The sequence below is a fragment of the Ictidomys tridecemlineatus genome, chromosome 5 (genome assembly GCF_052094955.1).
Source record: "Ictidomys tridecemlineatus isolate mIctTri1 chromosome 5, mIctTri1.hap1, whole genome shotgun sequence".
Lineage (NCBI taxonomy): Eukaryota > Metazoa > Chordata > Mammalia > Rodentia > Sciuridae > Ictidomys > Ictidomys tridecemlineatus.
Genome location: NC_135481.1, coordinates 52,887,616 through 52,911,635, shown reverse-complemented (window position 1 = coordinate 52,911,635; position 24,020 = coordinate 52,887,616). Strand labels below are relative to the sequence as shown.

At 37.3% G+C, this 24,020-nt stretch overlaps 1 long non-coding RNA gene across 29 annotated transcripts in view; it reads right to left on the bottom strand.

The window, feature by feature from the left end:
• Positions 1-24,020, bottom strand: part of LOC110597880 (uncharacterized) — a 297,780-nt gene that overhangs the window by 149,930 nt on the left and 123,830 nt on the right. For 8 of the 29 annotated variants that reach the window (XR_013438921.1, XR_013438924.1, XR_013438922.1 and 5 more), the window contains exons 4-5: positions 19,934-20,071; positions 18,222-18,334 (exon numbers count right to left, since the gene is read on the bottom strand). The exons of 1 other annotated variant lie outside the window; for it this stretch is intronic. This is a non-coding gene — a long non-coding RNA (uncharacterized LOC110597880). 20 more of the 29 variants (XR_013438917.1, XR_013438918.1, XR_013438919.1 and 17 more) reach the window with 7 other exon arrangements.

Here is a 24,020-nt window from a genome sequence, read left to right as displayed (position 1 = left end):
CTAGCACAGGAGGTGGGTTAAAATATCATTAAGACTATTTTTTATTTATTCATTAAGAAATGAGCTGGGTATAGTGGCACATGTTATGATCCCACCTACTTGGGAGGCTGAAGCAGGAGCATAGCAAGTTTGAGGACAGCTTGTCCAATTTAGTGAGACCCTGTCTCAAATTAATAATAATAATAATAATAATTTTTTAAAAGGAACTAGTGGTAGAGTACCCCTGGATTCAATCTCCAATAACACACACACACACACACACACACACACACACACACACACCCCTACAGGGGGAAAAAATACTTCTTCACCAATTTGATAAAAAGCATGACATGTGAAATGCAGTTTTAGGAAAACTATTTTTATTTTCTGCACAATTTTTCTGCAAATATTAAAGTGCTCTTAAAAAACACTTAAAAATTGAAGGTCAACATTGACCTTCCAGTGTGGTCAAGAGGACCATGCTTGGCACTTAAAAATTGCTGTCTGGTATCCCATTAATCACATACCCATGAGTTGGGCTGTGGCTCTCTCCTCCCCAATCTCTTAAGGGGGTTTACTTTCCTGGCAGAACTCTTGACTTTCAATATCTGGACATCATGATTAGCTTCCCCATCCATCCAGCTAGTTTTCAAAATGCGTGCATCCTAATAGTGTCCACTCCTTTTCTTTGCTCTTTTTAACTGGGGCCTTCTCCCAGTCTGACTCCTTGTGTGGCTGAGATGGAGCAAGTAGGTGAAGGGCAGGGCTGCAGGAATCAGACTGCCTGCACTCCTCCAGTCCACCAGCTGCCATGATGCACCTGTGAGCAGATTGAGGAATCTTTCTTTTCCCAGTTCCCTTATCTGTTTACCAATGTTTCTAAAAATTCTATCTCCTTTACACATTTTTTGATTAATTAAATGAAATGACCTAGGTAAAACCATAACAGCATATAACACAACCTTTATTTTCCTAAATAAACATTTACTTGTGTTTGTGTGTGTGTGTGTGTGTGTGTGTGTGTGTGTGTGTGTGTGTGTGTTGAAATGAAACCCAGGGCCTCGAATATGCTAGGATCTACCACTGAGCTACCTCCCCCATCCTATTTATTTATTCATTCATTATTTAGAGGCAGAGTCTTGCTAACCCCACGCTGGCCTTGAACCTGCTATCCTCCTGCCTTAGCCTCCAGAGCCCCTAGGACTGCAGGCATGTGCCCCTGGAATTCTTACACATTGAAGCTTTTTTCTTTATGGGTGCTGATTCTCTCCAGATGACTTTGCCATGGTTACAGCTGTGTTACGGAAAAAGAGAAGATATGTTCTTTCACATTCTGGATGAACACTGGAATTTTGTCAAGAAGACAGTAAAGAAATTCCTATATGAATTTTTCTGCCCAAATCACTCGGATCCATGCTAGACCTGCCCAATGGCCAGATCCACACTTAGGTAAGTTCTAGATCTTTCCCCTTGCCTGAGCAGGTCTGCATTTTTAGCACTTTATGAGTAATGCAACACCCTTCTGCATTTTGAAAACAGGTCATATTTGTTGCCTCTGTTTTCGGAAGGAATAAAGATCTTCCTGATTTGAGTTTGAATTTGGGATTGCTTCTCTCTTTCCTCTCCCAAATCTACACCTTGTCCACAGCTGCCTGAGCTCTCTGAAATCCAATAGAAAATGCACGCTAATTATATTTATATTCGGCATGCCTACATCAGCAGCTTCGTCTGGGACTTAGACCTACAATGTTGGTGATGCAGCTAGCCAGATATTTAGTCACATCAAAGCAATTTACTAATTGCAGATGCTTCCTCACTGTTTAATGTTTCATGTGTAAGATTAGGTGTTTGATTTAACTGGTTTATAATGCTGTGTTATCTCATTAGCTTTCTCTAAAGGAAATCAAAACATATTAAATATAAACAGAGGACATTAATTATGTGGAAAACATACTAGTATAACCTAGTATGTGAGTGTGAGTGTGAGAGATATGGTTTTAAATTACTGTTAATTTCTTAGCATTTTAAGTATATGAGAACTTGTATACACATACATGTCAACCTATAAGAGTGTCCTGTATATGAATTATGCATCTGTGCATGTCCATTACAATACTTACATTCAACATGAAATTTTAGATTAAATATATAGTATACATGCTTGATTTCAGCATAAACAGGTAGATGATCATTTATAAATTAAAATACGGGTTTTGAGCTCCAGGTTATTCTCATGGTATCTTCCCATCTCTTTTATTGTTTGTCTATTTTCAACCAGAATTGTAGCAAAATATACAGATAGCCTTTCAGAATTACAACTATCTTTTGCTCCAACTGTATTTCTGGCCCGAGCTTTAATTTCATCGACTCTAGTTGACCTTTAATTTATGTTTTAAAATGTTTCAACCAGAGACAGAAGCTACAATATAATATTGAAGAGGAAGAAAAAGTCATAACATTTCCAAAGGAAAAAGGATGTCACAAAATCTGTAATTTTAAAAATTCCCTATGATAGTAGTGAAAAAAAAATGCCTTCAGTAGTGTAACCCTGGGTCTTGCATAGGGTTAGCTTATAATCAGGGATGATGCTTGTTTGATTTCTATGTCATACCTCCAGTGTATAGACAACATGACAGCCAATAATGACTCCTTAGGGGATGTTTATCATGTCACTGAGCTTTGAATTCACAGAGCTTTACCAAACACATCAGCCACTGAGGATTATCAAACCAGGAATTCTTCATTGAAAATGCTCCCCACTATTTTACAAGATAGATTATGGCAATCTTCATATCACATTGATTTTTTTTCTAGCTCTGAAAATAAACAAAGATAAATACAGTTGCACCATGTGCCTCTTCTCCCTGTCTCCCACTCCTACCACCAAAGCAGTAAGATAGTCCTATCAATTCTCAGAATCTGATGTTCTAACCCCAAGTCCTGTATGTGGGTTTGAGTGTTTACCAGTCTTCACCTTAGCAATGGGCTCACAGCTACATAGATGTCCTGGTCTAATCAGATGCGTCTTTTTTACTCTGATTAGTATTCTTGCCACAAAAATTAAGGCAGATGGCACACATATTGATATTTTAAAATCAGTCCCTTAATAAGGGAGAGAAGCTAGTATAAAAATATATAAATATATCCCCAGTGTTTATAGCCTACAATAATTTTTGTTTCCCATGGGACCAAGCAGTTTCTTGCATGGATCAATGTACCCCAGAAGCCATTCTTTGATGAAGCCACTTACTAGCAGAGATAGTATAAGGCAGTGTAAAGTCAAAATGCTCCAGCCCATTTAATTATGGGCCATACTGAAGTAAAAATTATAATTATCAAACATTCTGTTCAGGCAGAAAAGCTCGACTCCCCAGAGTACAAGGGCACTGGCTATCCTGTAAAGTGATCTTTTCAATGGAGTTCTACATTCCATACCAGGGACAGTGCCTTAGACCCATGATCATCCTCCACACCAAGCAATCACAGCATCATTGACCACCTTTTGCTCATGCCTCACATAATGCAGCTATCCCAATTGCACCATACCTAGCAGAACAGAGTGCGAAGATCCTAACTTCTTTCTTAGAGTAAAATAATTCCTTAAATGCACTGTAGCTACAGAACTCTCCCAGCCATTTTCTGTCTCACGATTTTTTCTCATTTTGCTTCCTTTGTGCTCCATTCAAGGTTTTCCTGCCCTGAGACAATCTTTTACCATTTTTTTTTTCTTCTTCTGCCTGCATCAAAGTTAGGACTTTGTTAGGGATGCTTTGCTATGGGCATCTGTTACCTCTTTTTCACAGGGGCTAAGGAGGAGGCTGCTGTGGCTGAAAAAGACTCTCATTCAGTTTGGAATTGCCTCCCTTTGCTTTCCTGTCACACTGTCAAGGTCAATCAGAACGCAATGAAAGTGATACAGAGGCGAGGCTTTGCTGGCGAGACTTAGAACAAAGACAGCTCCATAGCCTAGTACAGATTTCACATCCAATTTAACTCTTTGGAAAAGGATTTCAGGAAATACATAGTCAAGAGTTGAAAAAATGGAGTTGGGTCTACTATAAAGGCTAAAAGTATTATCCTGGCTTAGATAAGCTACAAAGATAGGTTGATACTATTTTCTAGCATAAACCACATTAGCCGGCATTACACATTGAGCTTTCTTTACTCGTTAAGTTGCAAGGAGATTTGAGAGGAATTTAGCAGCTACATAAAATGACTCTTTCATGATTCTAGCTTTACCAGTCATTTTAGTTGTACAAGGTGCATGAATAGCAAGGACCTAAATCATGTTGTTTAACAAATCTGGTATTAGAGGGTTAGTCTCAGTTTACTTATTAAGAATTTAGTTGAGTAAAGGATTTTAGGACTCAGTTCTTTGTGTAGATGACAATGAACAGGCCAATACTTGTATTTTGGGGGGAAACATACATCAGCTACACATGTTTTGAACTGTGCTGTTGGGCCCATAACTGATGTTTTGCATTGAATATATTTTTATACTGGAACTCACTGTAAAGAAGAAACTTCATGGAGAAGGATATAGGTCAATGGTGACTTCAGTGGCCTCTACCATTACTTTCTTTCTGAAGAAGCCTAAGTTTCCACTTGTTCTTTATCTCACGAGAGACTTGGTTAAATTCTCTCCATTTGGCAAATATAAGTCATGACAAAAAAAAAGTGCTATTAGATCAGTGATTGTATTTTGAAGAATGATGACCCCATTTTCTCTTGATGGATTTGAAGAATACTGAAAAATGTCACATGACATCCTTGGTGAATGTTACACATTCTATTATAGCAGCAGGAACACTAATATAATAGTGAGGAAAACATCATACAGTTTTATTACTTTTAAAACTATTCTTTAAGACCATAAAGGTCATAGATATCATTGTCAAAAATAGCAGTGTTTACTGTGTAGGCAACAATAGAGTTTTTTTTAAAAAAAATATTTATGTACTTTATCTTGCTGAAAATAAACATTTAAGTAACTGTATATGCACTTGTGTACACAATTATATACGCACTCAGCAAACGGAAGGGAGAGACTAAAGTTAGTTTACACAATTGGGCTTTAGGGGTATACATTTCAAATAACTGGTACCATATCATCATATTTAAGAAGATATCTCTTTGGAAAAATTTCCATGAACACGAGATGATTAGAAGCAAGCAAATGATAGACACCAACATTTCATCTCTGCATGCAATTATGTTATGAATTAGAAATGCTATTATGTTGGTGCTCCATAATTAAGTAAGCAATTAAAAACAAAAACAGTTCATTAACAAATTGTCCTAGCTATACCGACAAGTGCCCGATGAGGTCACGGTCACAGCAATTGCACGAGATGATGACTAAGTTTTCCTGAGAGCACAAATCCCAACCAACAGCAATGGCTCCATTTTAATTCGTGTGTTCTATAAATACCAATTTGGGGTGGAAAAACTGAAATAAATGTTGCAGGAAAATGTGGGGAAGAGGAGAGCTCTATGTGGTAAGTTTTTGTGCCATTTGTTAAAAGAGTATGACTGTGATCAAAATTAAAATATCAGTTTTTTTTCAAAAATGAAAATGATTTCCTCAGATACTTAACATAAATGTAGCAATTTTGTTATAAATCTCTGCACAGTTAATATATTCAGTGTCTCTACCTTTGAGAAACTTATGCTTCTATCTTAACGAATATGGTGACTAGAAATCACCGATCCTAGCAGTAACTAAGATTCCCCCTACTTGTCTGGATATTTTTTTATTGGCCAATTCATAAGTGTTTTTTTTTAATTTTCCATTATTTCCAGAGAAATCATATAGTGTCACACACAAAAAAATGTTATATCAACAATGAACGCACTTGATAAATAAAAATGAAAAAAAAGTGAAATTGTTAATCCCTGTACTAATTATTTGTCCCATTTTTGTTAATACAAATTAAATGTTTCACTTGGTTAATGACAAGTTTGATCAAACAGTTCATAAACTGATGGATTGACTTTGAAATGAATTCAGGGGAAAAAAAAATGACACGATGTGGAGCTGGCAAAGGGCCGCCTCTAGTGGGAACAGATGCCCAACAAATTTGGCGAGTAGTTTTGTTCTCTTCTATCTGTTGCAGTTCACAATCCTAATGAATGTTATGTTTAAATAACATGAATAAAGATAAAGTGAAAATGAATTCAACTCCAGTTTGAGCAGCAGAATAAAAATGAGCAAACTGTATTATCTTCTGCCACCTAATCTGGGTTGAATTTCCTCTGTATCTTTTTTTTGTTTGTTGAAGAATCCTTTTCTTGAGTCTCCTTGGCCATTGACAAGGTCTTTTGAGATGAATATGAAAAGATAGATTTAAAGGTTAAGGCCAGGGTCAGATGGTTGCAGATGTTTTGTGAGAGATTGTTCGGTTCAGTTTGTGGTACTCCTCCTGACTAAGGTATTTCAAACAGGCAGACTCATGGCCAGCAACTGTCAATGAATGTTGTTTGTCTCACAATTGATCCATGCAAACACAAACACCGAGTAGAAGGAGTGTTTGTTTTTTCTTAGGCGGATAATTTTCCCCCAGCCCAAAGACTTCTTCTAAAGCCAGAGAAAATGCTGTTTTTATTTCTAGAAAGTAGGATATTTTAGGTTTGGCTCTTCAGAGGACCATCAGAGATCTTTTTTTTTCAGGGGCAAATGATGGCACCATTTGATAGAAATTGATTACACTTAAGAGGTTGTGAAATTTGGGGAGAGGAAAAGAAAGGAAGTAGAGCTGAGAGATGAGAAACAAAAAAAAGATAAATTGACTAATCTTTTATCTCTTGACTTTAAATTCGAATTAACAGATGATGTGGAAATAAAAGGACAAGAATTCATGGAGGTCATACTGCCTGTCATTGAAATAATTTGTTATTTCATAGATTTATTTCAAACAATGTCTTCCCATAGGAGAGGTTAGAATTCATAGGTATGTGTGTGTGTGTGTGTATGCACATACAAATATATGTACATCAGACTGTTAAAGAGGATACACACTTACATATTCTTCTTTTTTTTTTAAAGAGAGAGAAAATTTTAATATTTATTTATTTGTTTTTTTAGTTTTTGGTGGACAAACATCTTTGTTTGTATGTGGTGCTGAGAATCAAACCCAGGCTGCACACATGCCAGGTGAGTGCGCTACCACTTGAGCCACATCCCCAGCCCTACATATTCTTTTTTAAATAATTTTTTCTTAGTTGCCAATGAACCTTTTATGTACTTATTTATTTATTTATTTATATGTGGTGCTGAGAATTGAACCCAGTGCCTCACACAGGCCAGGCAAGCACTCTACCACTGAGCCACAACCTCGGTCCTCACATATTCTCTTCATAGTCAGATTGCATTAGATGAGAGAGATTTCCTGCAGCAATATCTTAAGGGTTCTCACTGTAAGAATTTTTATTTACTGTCTCCACAGGTGTATAAACATGATTAAAACATTTCCCTGGGCCATTTTCCATCTCTTCCTTTGAGTGTTTTAACTTCAGGAACAAACACTGAAGTCCTGTAGTTAATTGGCTAAGGCCAATGGGATGGTTCCTTTTCAACAACATATAATCCAGAATCTATGAGTTAGGGGTATTTCCCTGCTTAGATCTTGTAAAGATGGTTTTTAACTCAAGTACGTTTTAGAAAATTCTACATGAAAATATCTGGGATCTTGTAAAGTAGAAAAGACTAGATTTTCTAGTCAACACTTGGATATGAAGATTTTATGGCGGCTTCTTTCCTGTCTTCTGTTCAGTAATAGTCACTCTTAACATTTATATTCTTCTGAATTTTATTCTGCCTAATGCTTCTGGGGTGACTGTTTATTATTCTGACATGTTTCTTTGTGAAATACCTGCTTCATCAGACTTTTAAAGGACCAAAAGCCCCTCAAGTAATTACCCTCTCTAACTTCCTGTAAAGGAGGGCAGATAGTGATCCTTGTCATCACCAAAGGCAAATCTAGAATTTCCCAGTGTTTTAAATACTTAACACACCACACAATGTAATCCAGTTTTTTTTTTCCTAAGATGAAAAATCAGATATTTTTCTCCTTGATTGTCTCTCCTGAACATTTAGAAACATTTAAAAACAGCAAATGTTCTGGTCCTTCCTATATATTTGAGTCACTTCAGAATGCTATTAGTTTACAAAAATTGTGAACAAAATCATTCTTATGCTTCATCATGTGATAATGAAAGTGTAAATATGGATGGAAATTTAATTTTCCAATCTTCTTAATACTATCAACACATGCATGAAAGGTAGGGAACATTCTTTTTATAGGGATTCATGGATGTATAGTTCACTGTTTCAGATTATGAAATGAAACAACTATCTTTTTATGTAATATTCTCCGTTTCACAACCTAATCCAACTAAATCATATAGGATACCACATTTTTAAGATTGGGATTTTGGTAAAGAGTGTTAAACTCTACAGCTTTTGTACTAGAATTGAATGCTGTTTAAATATATAAATTTCACTTTTAGAGGTGTGTATGTGTGTGTGTGTGTATTCGGAAGGCAAAAGAAAAAAAATTCAAGGGACCAAAAAGAAAACTTTACCATAAAAACAAAGAAAACTCTAGGACAGCTATGATTTTTTTGTAAGTTCCAAGTTTTCAAGGCTTTATTTAAAGCTGCTTTGAAATATTTTTGTGATAAACAGGAATCAATATAATTTATTCATGTCACAATTTTCTAAAGCATGTTTACTAGTTCTTTTCTAATTCACACCCTGCCATCTTTCTGTCTTTATATATGTTCATTTTAAAAGATTTGCCAAACATAAATAAGAACAATTACAGAATTACAGAGTAGGATTACTTCTGAAGAAAAAAAAAATTATCGTCAGTTGTATTCTCATCAGCTATCCCATTAGACTTCATCATTAAGAAAAGTATTCAGAATGTCTAGTGGTGAAGAGAGCAGAAGTGTGTTTTCATTTTGATATGATAGCTGCATTCAAGTTATTCTCCTCTTTACAATAGATTTTACCTAGCTTTATCTTCATAGGAAGCTGCTTTCAGTTGAAAAGCAGGAGTGAATGGAAGTGTCGTGACATGGGATTAACAGTACAACCGGTTAGTAAATCAAATGTTTGAGGTGAAGAAAGTGGAATGTGACATGCATCAGCAGGATGGAATGGCTAGGATTTTATGGTGACAAGTGAAAAGAAAAAATTTAATCATTGGTTAATGTTCCTGATATCGGCACTACTTTGAAAACATGTGCTCCATTTAACCAGTCAGTCGCCATAATGAATCTGAGCACATGAAGTCGTCCCCAGCAAGTTCAGTTCACACTGAAGTGATAATCATGGAAGAAGCTAGTCCAACTTCTATTTCCAAGAAATGGAAAGGAATTGTGTCTGAGCCTGAAAAATAGTGATTATGGGTCACTTGCAAGATGCCAAATGTTGACAAGAAACCTCACCATGGGTTCACTTCACAACATCCTCACCACAGAAGGGTTACTGATAAACAAACTTCTAAATATTGTCATTTGGGTAGATGTTATATAGTACTCAGAGTCAAGATTTTAAGTTTCAAGAGTGTTTGCCCAATGGCTTAAATAGTCACAAACAATTATTTGGAACAATTAAAAATACATGTTTGATTATATCCATTGATGGATTTGTTTTTTTCTTCTCCTTCTGCTAAGTATCCACACAAATAGGTAAGGAGCTAAAATTGAATCCTTAAAGATGTACTTAGAAGTTTGGATGATTATCTAAAAGACTTAATAATGCTTAATTATAAAGGCTTAATAAGAGATACATCACATCATCATCAGTATCTTCAGGTAGAAGATTGTTAAATTCCACATAATTCAACAGCATAGTTTTCAGTTTCCATTTTTAAAATACCAGAAGTTTCCCTAAGAATGGGGTTAAAACTCTCATGTGCCTAACATTCACTTAAAACTTTGTATAAAAAAAAGAAGAATTCACACACACACACAAAAAAGCCCATTAAGTATTCACACTTTAATATATGTTCCTCTGAAACAAATGTACAGTTAGATAACACATAAAGAATTATGAATGACTAATTATATTTTGCATATTTACAGCAAAGACAATTAGCAAATAGCTTTTATATGCAAAATAAATGAAAAAGTAATTAAGATGCACTAACCAGAGCAGCAATATCAAGTCTGTTGTCTTGTGATTCATTCCTAACAAACATAATAATTATGCATTCATTGTCATATAATTAAAACAGCTCTGTCCTTTAGAAAAAATGGTTATTTACTGTATAATAACCTGAAGAGTGGCAGAAGTTCCTCATAATGGTGAGCAGGATAATTAAATATTTCTTCTTAGGAAATGTTCACCCAGTTTAGTTTATTATCATAAACTTCTACCACCAAGCAGCTGTTCCTCAGGAATGCCAAGTGCTTTCTCTCTGGTCTGGGAAAGTTATTTATGTTTTGTTTGTGAGCTTTTGGTGTTTTCCTTGCTGTTGAACTGGGCAGGGGTGTGCCTGAACCACGCTTCACCTTCCTAAGGCAGGACTCATGACAGGCTGGCCCTGGCTCCCAAGGGCTTTGGGAAACAGCTTTCAGGCCCATCCATCATGGTGGCTATGTATGTGCCAGGTGACACAAGTGTGTTCTATCTGCTGCTCTGCTGGAATAGATTCTCTTTTTGAAGATATTTTAGGATTTTCACTCTTTTATTACTAAGATAGATCTAAATGTACAAGTAAATAAATGAGTAAATAATGAAGTGGCATCCAGTATCTATCATGTTCTATCAACCATTTGCATTTTAGAAATACAGACACAAATTTCAAAACGGTTAACATTTGATATTTAAGCTAATCATAATGATGGAGACCATCCTCTGCCTTCTCCACAAACACATAGTATGAGCCATTTTTTTTTTCCAGAGCTGAGATTGTCTGTGGCTGAGCCCTGCAGTGACCTGCTGCCTACTGTTCACCTCTGATGCAAGCACAGTACCTATAGAAGCACACTATGCAACGCAAACAGAGATTAAGTAGGAGATAAATAAGACCTTGGATGTTACAGAAGGATAAATCTTAAATAGAAAAAAATCCAAATTACTAATTCAATTTCTCCTTATTAAAAATTTAATGATGGGCTGGGGATGTGGCTCAAGTGGTAGTGCGCTCGCCTGGCATGCGTGCAGCCCAGGTTCGATCCTCAGCACCACATACAAACAAGGATGTTGTGTCCGCCGAGAACTAAAAAATAAATATTAAAAATTCTCTCTCTCTCTCTCTCTCTCTCTCTCTCACTCTCTGTTTAAAAAAAAATAAGTCTTTAATGAAATAGCATATTATTAAATATTGAAATTTCCCTTTTTTATTATGTTTTTTATTATATATACTATATATATAGTATATATATATATACTATATATATTATATGTATATAGTTTATAGTAATATCAAAAGTTAACTCAAACTCAGAGAGTAAGAAGATAAATAATTTTGTTTAAAGTTTTATCATTTGAGTTTATTAAATACTGGCAACTAATTGTATTTCAGCAATTCCTGAGCTACCATTTATTTCTATTAGAAACATCAAGCACCTCTTGTTTTGAGTAACTTAAATAGTTAGCTTTATTTTGAACTTCTCTTAGTGAAGGAGCTATTCAGATATTTTCTCAATATTCTTCTACACTGTGTTCCTTTCAGCGTGTGATAAAATGAACACAGCCAAGGAGAACCTAGGGAGAAAATATAGATCCCTTATCCCTGTGTTACATTTCTTTTCAGAATACTAAAAAGAAATAATTGGCCTGATGTGAAACTGATTAAGTATCTTGCATGATATCATCAGAATTTGGGGAAAAAGAAAATAAAAAAAGAGAGAGAGAGAGAATTTGAATTCATAGCAAGACATTCCGGTAGCTAACTTCTTAATAAAAGGTAGAAGAGAAAGTCAACATATTAAACTTTGATGCAAAACTGGTGGTTACCAGCATACCTCAGACACCAGGAAAGATAAGAAAAAATATTTTAGGTTTCATAATTGATATTTTAAGAAACTATAATATCCCTAAATAATTCTAAGTAGTCATTATGGAAAAAAAAGAAATCGTGGACTGGGGATGTGGTTCAGTGGTTGAGTGCCCCTGAGTCCCCTCAACAAGAAAGAAAGAAATCCTGTCTTTAGTCCTCCTTACCTTTTTTTAAAAAAATAGTTTAGTATTGTCTTCATTTTCGGTTACTTGGGAATGGAGGAGGCAAGGAGTACCATGGGCTTTTCCATTCTTAGCTCTGTTAAAAGTCTTCACGTAACCTTATGTACATTATGTATTCTATCTACCTTAATTTCCCATTAAGTATATCAGTACTCTTTCATCTTGCAAATTTTGAGAATACTGGAGGCGTTCACCCTGTTAGTAGGCATATCAGTTTACATATCTTCTATGACAGATAGTATAAATGATCAAACATTACACTAACTCTTAATAATGAGCTTATTGCTCTCTGCAAGGAGCAAAGTTCACAGGGTAGGAGATGAGAGAATGCATGCACCTGTTTAGGTGCCTTTTCTCATCCGTCCCTGAGTGCACATTTCTCAGCAAAATGGAAGCTAGGAAGACTAAATCCTACTTACAATTTTCTCTAACCACATCATGAAAACCATAATTATATTAGCAAGGATGGTGGAATGTGATGGACATCATTATACAAAGCACATGTATGAAGACTTGGGTGTCAACATACTTTATATACAAACAGAAATACAAAAATTGTGGTATATATGTGCATTAAAAATTGTAATGCAAAAAAAAAAAAAAAAAAGAATAGCCTTACCTTAGATTAGGTAGAGGGAAGTGAAAGGAGGGGAAAGCAGGGGATGGGAGGATAAGAAAGATAGTAGAATGAACCAGACATTAATACTTTATGTATGTATGTGACTGTATGACAAATGTGATTCTACAATATGTATACTTAGAAAAATGAGAAATTATATCCCATCTATGTATGATATATCAAAGTATATAAGTGAATTCTACTGTCATGTATAACTAATTAAAACAAATAAAATAAATAAATAAATAATTCAAGCAAATCATAAAAAAAGAAAACCATAATTATTCAAAATTTACAGTTCATCATACAGTTGTTATCTATGCCTTTCAGTTTGGAGCCTAGTAATTTACCTTTCATTAATTGCATTCTGTGTGCTTATTACATGGCCCAGCCAGACTACTGAACAGACAGTGTCCTTTTTTACATAAGTTTTCTACACAGTGCATAGACGGTGAGTTAATGGATACTGTGGAATTAATATTTCCACCATACATTCAGTAGTCCCTTTTCAGAATAGTTGTTAAAGGCAAATTTCATTTCTCTCTCCATATCATTCATCTTCCATCTTGCTCATGTTTCCCTCTGCTACCTATATTTTCAGTTCCCATATATCATAGAATACAAAAGACCCCAGCTAAATCTATATTCATTTATATGATACATATCCAGTATAGCTTCCATCACTAGTCACTAGATGTCTAATTGACAGACTAAATAAATAATGAATGAATGAATAACATAAGTATTGTTGAATGTGCACATGGAGATGAGGAAATACATCTTTTCAACAGGTGTAAATGTCTTTGCTCTGTCTCAGCTCGGACTTGTATGAAACTTCTGGTGTGGCCACCATGACATGGCACCTTAAACCCTTCCATAATAATCCCATGAACCCTTTCTAGGTGTATATTTTTGAAAGTAAATATTGAGGGGTGGAAGATAACCAAGAGAGGCTGACTGGGAAAGTCAGAGTTTCATCTTTAGGTGGAAAACTTCTATTTGAAACTCCCTTTGGCTCTTGGATTAGTTCCTGCTACGATGGTAGATTTCGAGGGTTCTGTGCTTTCTCAAAGGGCTTATGTAAAACTGCACAATACTCTTTGAATCACCATCATCTTTCTGTGTGTAGCCCAAACAATTATACTGCAATAACTTCACTATGAAGAGACCAAATTAAGTAGAAGTTTTTCATGGCAATGATGTTATTATAAATTTTAAAAAGTATATATTTTCGGGCTGGGAATGTGGCTCAGGCAGTAGCGCGCTCGTCTGGCATGTGTGCGGCCCGGGTTCGATCCTCAGCACCACATACCAACAAAAATGTTGTGTCCACCGAGAACTAAGAAATAAATATTAAAAAATTTTCTCTCTCTCTCTCTCTCTCTCTCTCTCTCTCCCCTCTCTCACTCTCTCTTAAAAAAAAAAGTATATATTTTCTTCATTCTTCCTGGACACTATACTGAAACTTAATATTTAAAAACTCAATAATTTAATAAGCTAGGTTTAAAGAAAGTCTTACATAAGGTTGGTATTCAAAAGCAGATCAGAAAGAAAGACTCTAAGTACAGATAATAAAAATCATCTCAAAATAAACTCTCCTTCTTACAAGTAAGGCCTAATAAGATACATGATGTTCAAGAAGTTAGAAACAGGTGTTTTTATTGCTTACTGCCTTCATTTCTGACTATTGGTTTTCATTGGCTTAATGAATAGCAACAGGAGCAAATTAAAGAGAGCCTGATTATAAATTCACGATGCTGCCATGTACCAAAAACTGGGCCTACAGTCAAGCTGGCCCAGAATGTTTGAGTCCTAGAGATTACGTATTAAATCTTCAGAACCATCTTGACCCAATAAAGCATCTTCTGAACTCCCACTTCCGTGTCTTAAGACTCTTCTTAAAGTTTGGCTTTATTTGAATACTCATGAAAACCCAAGGCAAGGTATTATTCCAGTACAAACAAGAGATCAAACTAGAATGCTGCTGTGAAATCTAGGGTTAATATATGAAAATTAGACACAGACCTTTTATTTATGCCTCAAATGTATGTTTGGGGTGGGAAGGAATCTCCTCCAGACACCATTGGTGACTGGCCTACAGGGAGGGCAAGTGTGTTTACGGCTTCCATTGCAGATGCTATGGGCTTGTCAAGACAGAAAATGGGACTTCATGCAGCAGAATTCCAAACTTCTTGTCCTTCCAGGTTCTGAGATTGCCCTTTTCCTGTTCCTCCTGTGTGTCCCCACTCCACGGGACATGTCAAAAAGAACCAGAGCCTTGCAGATCACCCACAAAAAAGGCCAGTTAGTATTTCATGATGAGAGGCAACCTCTCAAAGGCAGTGATCAGACAAGAGGTGTTTGTGGTGGGCCCTGCAAACATGTTCCAGAAAACACCTTTTCTGCCGGCGAAAGGCCCCCCAATGTAGGATGAATCAAATTCCACCAGCTTCAGTCTGGCTACATTATATTTGGATCATAATCCTGAAATGCACATTGATGCTGAAGAAGTCGCTTCTTCAAAACTTTAAGGCAACAATTAAGTATTCCATTGTCATGGCTCAATTAAATGGTTTGGCCTGAGAAAATTGGGGATTGTAAAGTGAGGATGGAATGTGCTTTGATCCTCTTTCCAGGGTTATTGTTTCATTAATAAATGAACATGTCATTTGTCTCACCAGAGGGAGCTCATGCCCTCCAGGCTTTTTTCCCTTTTTTGTTCAGGTTTTATAAAGATGAATTTCCAGTGCTCTGAAATACCATGGATTAGTAGTTAAGCCTGACAGCACTTCGGGGAGTAGCGAGCTTAAAGTGCCTCACACAGGTCTCCAAAGCACTTGTTTACTAATAGAGGAAATCAGCGACCGTCTGCAGCTGCTGATATCGCATTACCATTTGGAAAGACAGTAGCTGAGATAACAAATCACACAGTTTTAATAATTACTCCTGCATTCCCGTTTTTTGTTTCCTGCATAACTGTAAAGGCTGGATTTCTTCCAAATAAACAGATAAAAACAGTATGGAACTTTTATCTTTTAATGATAATGACAACACATCATGTTTCACTAAAAGTTTCCTGCTGAATTTTTTCTGATTTCTAGAGTTTCAATAAAATGTAATTATACTTTATAATTCCACTCTTTTAATCTTCACTTCAAAAACTGTTCACAGTGAGCAAGTTTGCAAGGCACCAAGAGTAGGGACAAACTGCCTGGACTTACCCATGTTGACTCTTTCCTGCTCTCTGTCTTGGGGTAAACCTGTCATTGAAATCGCATCCTGTACATTGAGCTGCTTTGCATTCAAATTAATAGCTAGTTTAATTTGAATGTAAAATAGCTCCATTTATGCCATCATTGGGCGGGGGAGAAGTAAGGCATTTGGCAATGAATGGATGTTTAAGATATGATACATTTGCAACATATTTTTAATCCTAAATTGAACCTATATTAGGATGGGGACATTTTAATATCAATAGATAAGTCATAAAAGAAGCCCTTTTAAAAATCTGCATAGTAAATATGTGCTTTAGGGGTCAAAACGACTTCATTGTACGGATACAGTACAGGGTTTAGTTCATACGGTTGGTGCTGGGCATTTTCCGGCAAATCTGTGCATTGTTACATTTCTATAGACCAAGAATGGCAATTGATTTTTAAAACACATGCTGCAACTTTATTTGCTCAGTAATTACATGGACTTTATTTGGAGGTCAGCGAAAGAACAACTAAATAGGAAAATGAAGTCTTCCTCCCCGTGCAATGAAACCATAAAAGTTGGCAGACAGAAAGGAATGCTAAACTTTTTCCCAGAGCTCTGAGTTTGGTTTCCACTGGTCCATGTTCCATTGGGTGATTAGAGAAAGCTTTTTTAAAGCCTTACTTCAGAATGATCTTAATTGGTGCAAGGTTGAGCCCTTTCTAGGAGGGGAGGGAAAAGGTTGAATAGCCTTTTCAAGTCACATGAAAGTTTCTAGGATGAATGTACGATAATTAGATTAATAAGTAGCTTAATTTATCACAGCTGAGGATTTCAACAGCCACACATTAGAGCAAGAGAAAAAGATTAGTGTGATTCTAGTTTGTAAAAAAAAAAAAAAAAAATTGTACTGAAACTTGATTAACCTTAAACACAAAGTGCCTTTCTTTCTCACTCTAAATGTCTGATGGGGGAGGAGTGTGGAGTGGGGAAGTAGGAGAGAGGACCTGAATGAAATAATCAGAAAAGTCCTATTTTACTCCTTTCTGTCTCCCAGTTAATGAGCAGTGTATCAGCATCGCTTGAACCAACTTTTCCCTCTACGTTTCTTATTCTTCAAGTAATGGATTGGCCAGAAGCCTGTAGAATCTTAAATGAGGTTGCCCACCCACATCCTAAGAGATACCTTTGCTGATGTGTCATAAGCAGGTACTCTTGCCTCTGGTGAGGAAGAGAAAGATGTAAGGTAATTGGGAAGAGACCTCAATTTCAGTTAGTGTGAGAGGGTGCACTCAGGAGAGCTTGTTCAGTGGTAGTTCTACAGATGTCTCAGAGCTATAAAACCTGAATTTAGACCCAAATCCTCAAAGATCATAGGTTGCTCAAGCAAGGGCAGAGATGAATTGAGGGGAGTAGTAGTCATTGATAAAACATGCAAAATTAAGATAACTAATATGACAGCAAGAATAATTACTTTAAACAGAGTCAGGAAATCAGATGGAAATTGGTGATCAAAACAATATGCATCTGGGCTGGGGTTGTGGTTCAGTGGTAGAGCACTTGCCTAGCATATGCAGGGCCCTCGGTTCGATCCCCAGCACCACAAAAATAAATAAATAAATAAAGGGCCGGGGATGTGGCTTCATGGTAGAGCGTCCCCTTGGGTTCATTCCCCAGTGTGTGTGTGTGTGTGTAAATTATTGTCCATTAGAAGTCTTTTCTTCTCCTATCTCTCCCACAAGTACACAGTAAAATATTCTCATAGCAAGTGGAGTCTGCTGCACCAGGTAATAATCATATCATCAGGGGTGGGCAAGGTTCAGATTTTATTAACCTTAAACTTCCTAACTCCTGTCTGCTATAAACTAGACTGTAGCACTGTATGGACCAAAGCCACTGTCATCAACATTGGTTTCCCAATGGAAGAGCCTGAACTGTGAGTCTATGGTACCTGTTGACACTCAGCGATAGTGGATAGCCCTGTTTGAGGCCTTGCCTGTATGTCTGCGTGGACGAGGTATGTGGTTGGGTGTAGGTGGGCAGCTGGGACACTCTCCAACTGGAAGGGAAACATACAGAACTAATACCAGATATCCTTAGAAATGACAATTCCTTCATCACAACAAAAATCACGAGGTTCTTAGTCTCCAAAGCTTACACAAAAGAGTTCTGAAAGAGGTGCAGGGCGGTGGGTGCAGACAGCCTTGCTAACCTGTTGGGAGTTACCTGCAGCCCACGCACAGCCTGCAAGATCAATCCAGTAACTGCACCAGCACCAGAGGTAGATCCATTTCCACTGTCCTGGTGATTTCTTTCAGAGAACAGGTAGATCTCTTCTGCTGGGATGAAAGAAAAGCTTTTTAAGCCGGGTACAGTGGCACCTGCCTGTAATCTCAGCTACTCGGGAGGCTGAGGCAGGAGGATCGCCAAATTCAACGATAGCATCTACAATTTAGCAAGATCCCTGCTGTTAAAATATAACACACACACACACACACACACACACACACACACACACACGGACACTAATCATATAATGAAAAATGACATTACATTATGGGTAGTATTTTCAATGTTGCAATATGGAAACTTAAGAACATTAATGGAATTAGGAACCCTGAGTAAACTCTAAAGCCAAGCACAGTTCATCCAATAGCCTGATTCTGAAATTGTGCTTCTAATCTAAAATGGATATCTCATTACTGGTTAACATTATTTATCTAGGAGGAGTTATGACCTCTAATTTGCCTTTAAATGATTAATTTGGTGTTTAAATAAGTGCCTTTTATTTAATAATGTTTTCTTCAACCAATTCACTTATGTCAATAAACTCTTTGTTTAACCTCCTTGAAGGAAACATTTTCTCTGCTCAGAAGCAATTAATGAGCTATCAAATAAATAGGTACAGGAAAAATGCACTAAAATTCAATGCTTCCCAGGACAACAGAAGTGCTTCCATTTGTAGAGAGAATACTGTGAGTTCCTGTCGCTACAACACAGGAAGAGTACAAATCTGTTCCTCAGCTTCCCACAAGGCCCCTCCTTGTCCTTAGGTCATGGCAAAGGCAAAGCACACTAGACTATCTTCCCACAGGGGTGGGAGCACCCCAAACAAAATTAGAGTCATTTTCTTTCGATTGCTGGTTCTTTTTTGTATGTGTGTATGCGCACACCAGAGTTCGAACCCAGGGCCTTGTGCATGTGAGGCAGGTACTCTACCAACTGAGCTATACCCCCAACCCCTTAATTGCTGGTTCTTTTAGTTTGGTTAAAAACAATTACATACTGGGTACAGTGGAGTGTTCCTGTAATCTCTGCAACTCAGGAGGCTGAGGCAGGAGGATGGCAAATTCAAGAACAGCCAAAGCAATTTAGTGACTCCCAGTTTCTAAATAAAAATTTAAAAAGTAAATAAATAAAAAAGAGCTGGGATATAGCTCAGTGGTAAACTGCCCCTGGGTTCAATCCCCAGTTAAAATGTAGAGGGCCATCCCCTCAGTTGAAGCTCCCCAATCCACAGTTTTTCCAGTCTCCATTTCTCAAATTATTCTTCTATACCCATCTCCTCACCCCTTAGGTCCAATTGGAGAGTTTTACTTTGGGGACCATTTAGGGACCATTCTTGTCTTAATTCTTTGCCTCATCTGTGCAAGTTGTACCCACCATGTTTTTTGTTGTTGTTGTTGTTGTTTTGGGGTTTTTTGTTTTGTTTTGTTTTTTAGTGTTATAAGAAAAATTTGAGGATTTTGGAACCAAATGGGCCTGGTTGGAATCCATGCTTGGTTACTCCTGAGTCCCCATTATTACACCCCATATAATACCCTCTGACTTTTCTTCCTAGCCCTTCTCAACTGTTGTCATTACACATTTGATTGCTATCTGCCTCCCTTCTAGACAGCAAACTCCACCTGGGTGAGGGTAATGGCTATTTGTCTCACCATTTGATCCCCAAAGACGGCATAGTCCATGGCATTTGCTACGCAGATAAATACTTATTGAAGGCACGAATAAACATCTCTGAATTCATGTTCTCATCTATGCAATGTAATAATTATATCCAATGTACAGAGTTGTTACTAGAAAAAATATGAGAAAATAAAATGAGATTATGTTGGATAACTGGCACATAGTACAATGCACCAAACAAACGAGGTGGTACGAGATAGCCATTCACTGAACAGACTTGAAGTTAGACCTGCATGGATGTGACATTAGCCTTGCCTCTGTTACGGGGCATCAGACAAGCTATTTCTCTTTCCCAGGGTTCTATTTCTTCCTCCATAAAACTGTGTAATTTATCTGGTATTGCTGTTGAATGTATTAAATTTGGTTGTCTGTGTGCTCACTAGCCGACAGGCATTCATAATGGTATCATTTGCTACCACCGCTCAGCTAACCATTCTTGTACTCGTGCAACAGACTTTTATTGACTCTATACTATGCCCCTAACAATGAGTTGAGTGCTAGGAAGACAATGGGAGCAAATCAGAACGGACCATCAATCATCATCATGAAATTTACAGACTAGTGAGGTAGACCACTAATAAATACATATGCTAATAAGTATGTCAATACTGTCTGGGCTCCGAGGCAGCACATGTCTATAATCCCCACAACTTGGGAGGCTGACCTCACACGCAGGAGGGTTGCAAGTTCAAAACCAATCTCAGCAAATTGGTGAGAACTTGTCTCAAAAAAAGAAAAAAAGAAAAAGAACTGGAGATGTAGCTCAGTGACAAAGCACACCTGCCTCAATGCCCAATAGCAAAAAAGAAAAAAGAAAAAAAAGTATACAAATGCTAACTCTGCTAAGAAAGAAAAGGACAGGATGCTATGAGAAGGAACGAAAAGTGGGGGGCAGGAATTTACTGAAGCAACTCTTCTTCAGCTCAAATGCCAAGAGCTCCATAAAACCTTTCTTTGGGGGCTGGGGTTGTGGCTCAGTGTTGGAGCACTTGCCTAGCATGTGGGAGGCACTGGGTTCGATCTTCAGCACCACAAATAAATAAATGAATAAAATAAAGACCCATCAACACCTAAAAACAAAACAAAAACAAAAAGAGCCTTTCTTTGTCTCTTCCTATTATCTTCCAGTTATACTGCCTTCTCTATCATTCAAACTTTTATTCTGATGTTTGCTTTCCTCTAACATAATAGCAGTTATTATTAGCTATTTTTACTAATCTAATTGAAGCCCTGATCTAAGCCTTGCCAAATGGCCAAGGAGCTTCTTGAAGGTAAGAACTCTGTTCTACCTGCTTATGCTATAACCACAGGCTCTAGCAAAGTTCCAGGCACAAACAGGAATATTTGTGGAAGAGAAACAAATGTGAAGCTGTTATTTTGCTTCTGAACATGAAAGATTTATCCTACTCAGGTGGACTTTTCTAATGCTTGCATGTTGGGCTATTTATTTAGTGAGTTTTTCTTTCACACAGTATAAATGACGACTATATCTGAAGCAGGTTAGAATACTTAGAATTTTAATCACAAAAAGGGTTTAACATCCTGTGTCAAGAGGGATTCTTGGGAGAATCCTAGACTAAAATCCCCAGACTAACACCTGAAGATATTCTCTGTTCTGTAATGTTTGAAGTACCACTCCAACACAAAATCCTTCATCACTCATTCTATGATCTTGTCAGAAAGTGTGATCATCATTACTTTCAACAGAAAGCATCCTAATGGCTCTTTCTGTAGCCCAATTGCTCTATTGGAATGAAAATATTTAAGTTATTCCCAGATTAAAAGTAAATAATTCAGTAAAAGAAAATGTATCAGTTCATGTAACTGAAAAATCCAGAGATAGGAATATCATGGCTGAGGCTTGATCCAATGTCTCAAGTATATTCAAGTGATCTGGATTCTTCCCATCAGTCCAAGTCAACTGCTTCCTAAAGCTGGCTCCATTCCGGGTCCCAAGAGGATTGCTCCCAGCTTCCAGAGCCACGTGCTTTCTTTTTGTGTCCAAGAGTGTTCCAGTATTCCCCCAAAACCCACTATAATCACTGCATGGCCGGCTCTGTTCACACACTTACCTTGATTTCCTCACTATAGTCAAGGATAGCATAGGAGGGCTGGCTGGACTGAGGTCAGCTTCCCCAAAACCACAGATCCCCCAAAGAAAACTGGGGACTGAGAAGAGGGAAGAGGGAAAAGGGTGCTGAGAAGGCATCTATCTAATAAATGGTGAATGAATATGTACAATCTCCATCAGCCTCAGTCTCTGAAGCCTGCATGAGGGTATGGGATCAGTCACTCACAGAGGCAAGAAGGAAAGAAAGACAGGATTTCTTCCTTCTCTTTTGAAAATAGCATCATTTTTTTAAAAAAAAAAAAGAAAAACTCTCTTTTTGCATTTGTCCTTAGGAGAAAGTGTTATGGCCTAATATAATTAGTACTTTTAAATAAAATTATTCCTGGGCTAGGGAAGTGGCTCAAGCGGTAGCGCGCTCGCCTGGTGTGCATGGGGCCTGGGTTCGATCCTCAGCACCACGTACAAAGATGCTGTGTCCGCCGATAACTGAAAAATAAATATTGAAATTCTCTCTCTCTCTCTCTCTCTCTCCTCTCTCTCTCTCTCTCTTTAAAAAAATAAAAATAAAAAAAAATAAAATTATTCCTATTCTAAACTTTTAAAATCACTATAAATGAGTGGAGGTCAAGTGGCAATAAATGGTGTCTTCAATGTTTAGAAATGTTGATGAGAACTTTGTCTCCAGTTATTTTGTCTTTTTAGGGCTGGGGATGCGGCTCAGAAGTTGAAAGCCCTTGAGTTCAATCCCCAGTAACCCCCCAAACAAAATAAAACAAAAATTGTCTCCAGTTACTTTGAACAAGTGAAAGCTGGAGAGAATTCACTGGATATATTCTGTTCCTTCTCTTTTTCTCTTCCTCTGTCCCTCTCTCTGCGCCCCCCCCCATCGCTTTCTCTCCCCTCTCTCAAACACACTCATCCACATTTTCCCCTCTCCTCATTTCCTCTACCCCCTCTTATTCTTTGTTCCCTTATGCATTCTCTTATACTTGTGTTCACTCTCTTTTCTTTCATAATTTTCACTCTGACTTTCTCTCTCTTAAGTGGGCTCCAATGGGTGGATTAATATAGTAGAAGAATTTTTTTCACCAATGTTAAAGAAAATAGGTGTTAATAGGGGTCTGCTGTGGGGGAACTGCCTACTTGCACTTCTCTGTGGCCTCCAAGCTGGTTAGAGGATGAAGTATCAGTTGTCTGTTAAGAAACACGCTCATTTTACCAAAACGCTCTGCCTCCACCAGTGAAGGAGAGAAACTTCCATCTGCTTGCTGGTGAGCTCTGCTAGCTCTTATCTCCCTAATCCTCACACCACCCTTGAGAGCTAAGAAGGCAGCTTAGTTTTCTCACCCCCATTTCAGTGTTTTGAAGGACCCATAAGTACAGGCACTAACAGTGAGAGAGAAGAACCAGGTCTATAGACCTAAGGTATTACTATCTTTACTTCTGGCTGATTTTTCAACTCTGACATTTCCTCAAAGTAGCATGAAATCTCTTCCCCAAATAACTTTATCCATTAACTATTAGCATTACCAAGAAGGATGGCTCACAAACAAAGGACAATGACACTAAAGTCAAGCAAGATGTAGTAACTCTTGCATATAAAATAAAGCCATTAGCTAGTCAATCCCTAAAAAACAAATACCAAATGTCTTCTCTGATATAATGAGAGCAACTATGAACAGAGCAAGGAGGAAGAGCAGGAAGAAAAGACTAACATTTAACAGAGTCATGAGATGGGAGGGAAAGGGAGAGAAAAGGGAAATTACATGGAAATGAAGGGAGACCCTCATTGCTATACAAAATTACATATAAGAGGTTGTGAGGGGAATGGGAAAATAAACAAGGAGAGTAATGAATTACAGTAGATGGGGTAGAGAGAGAAGAAGGGAGGGGAGTGGAGGGGAGGGGGGATAGTAGGGGATAGGAAAGTTAGCAGAATACAACAATTACTAATTGGGCATTATGTAAAATTGTGGATGTATAACCAA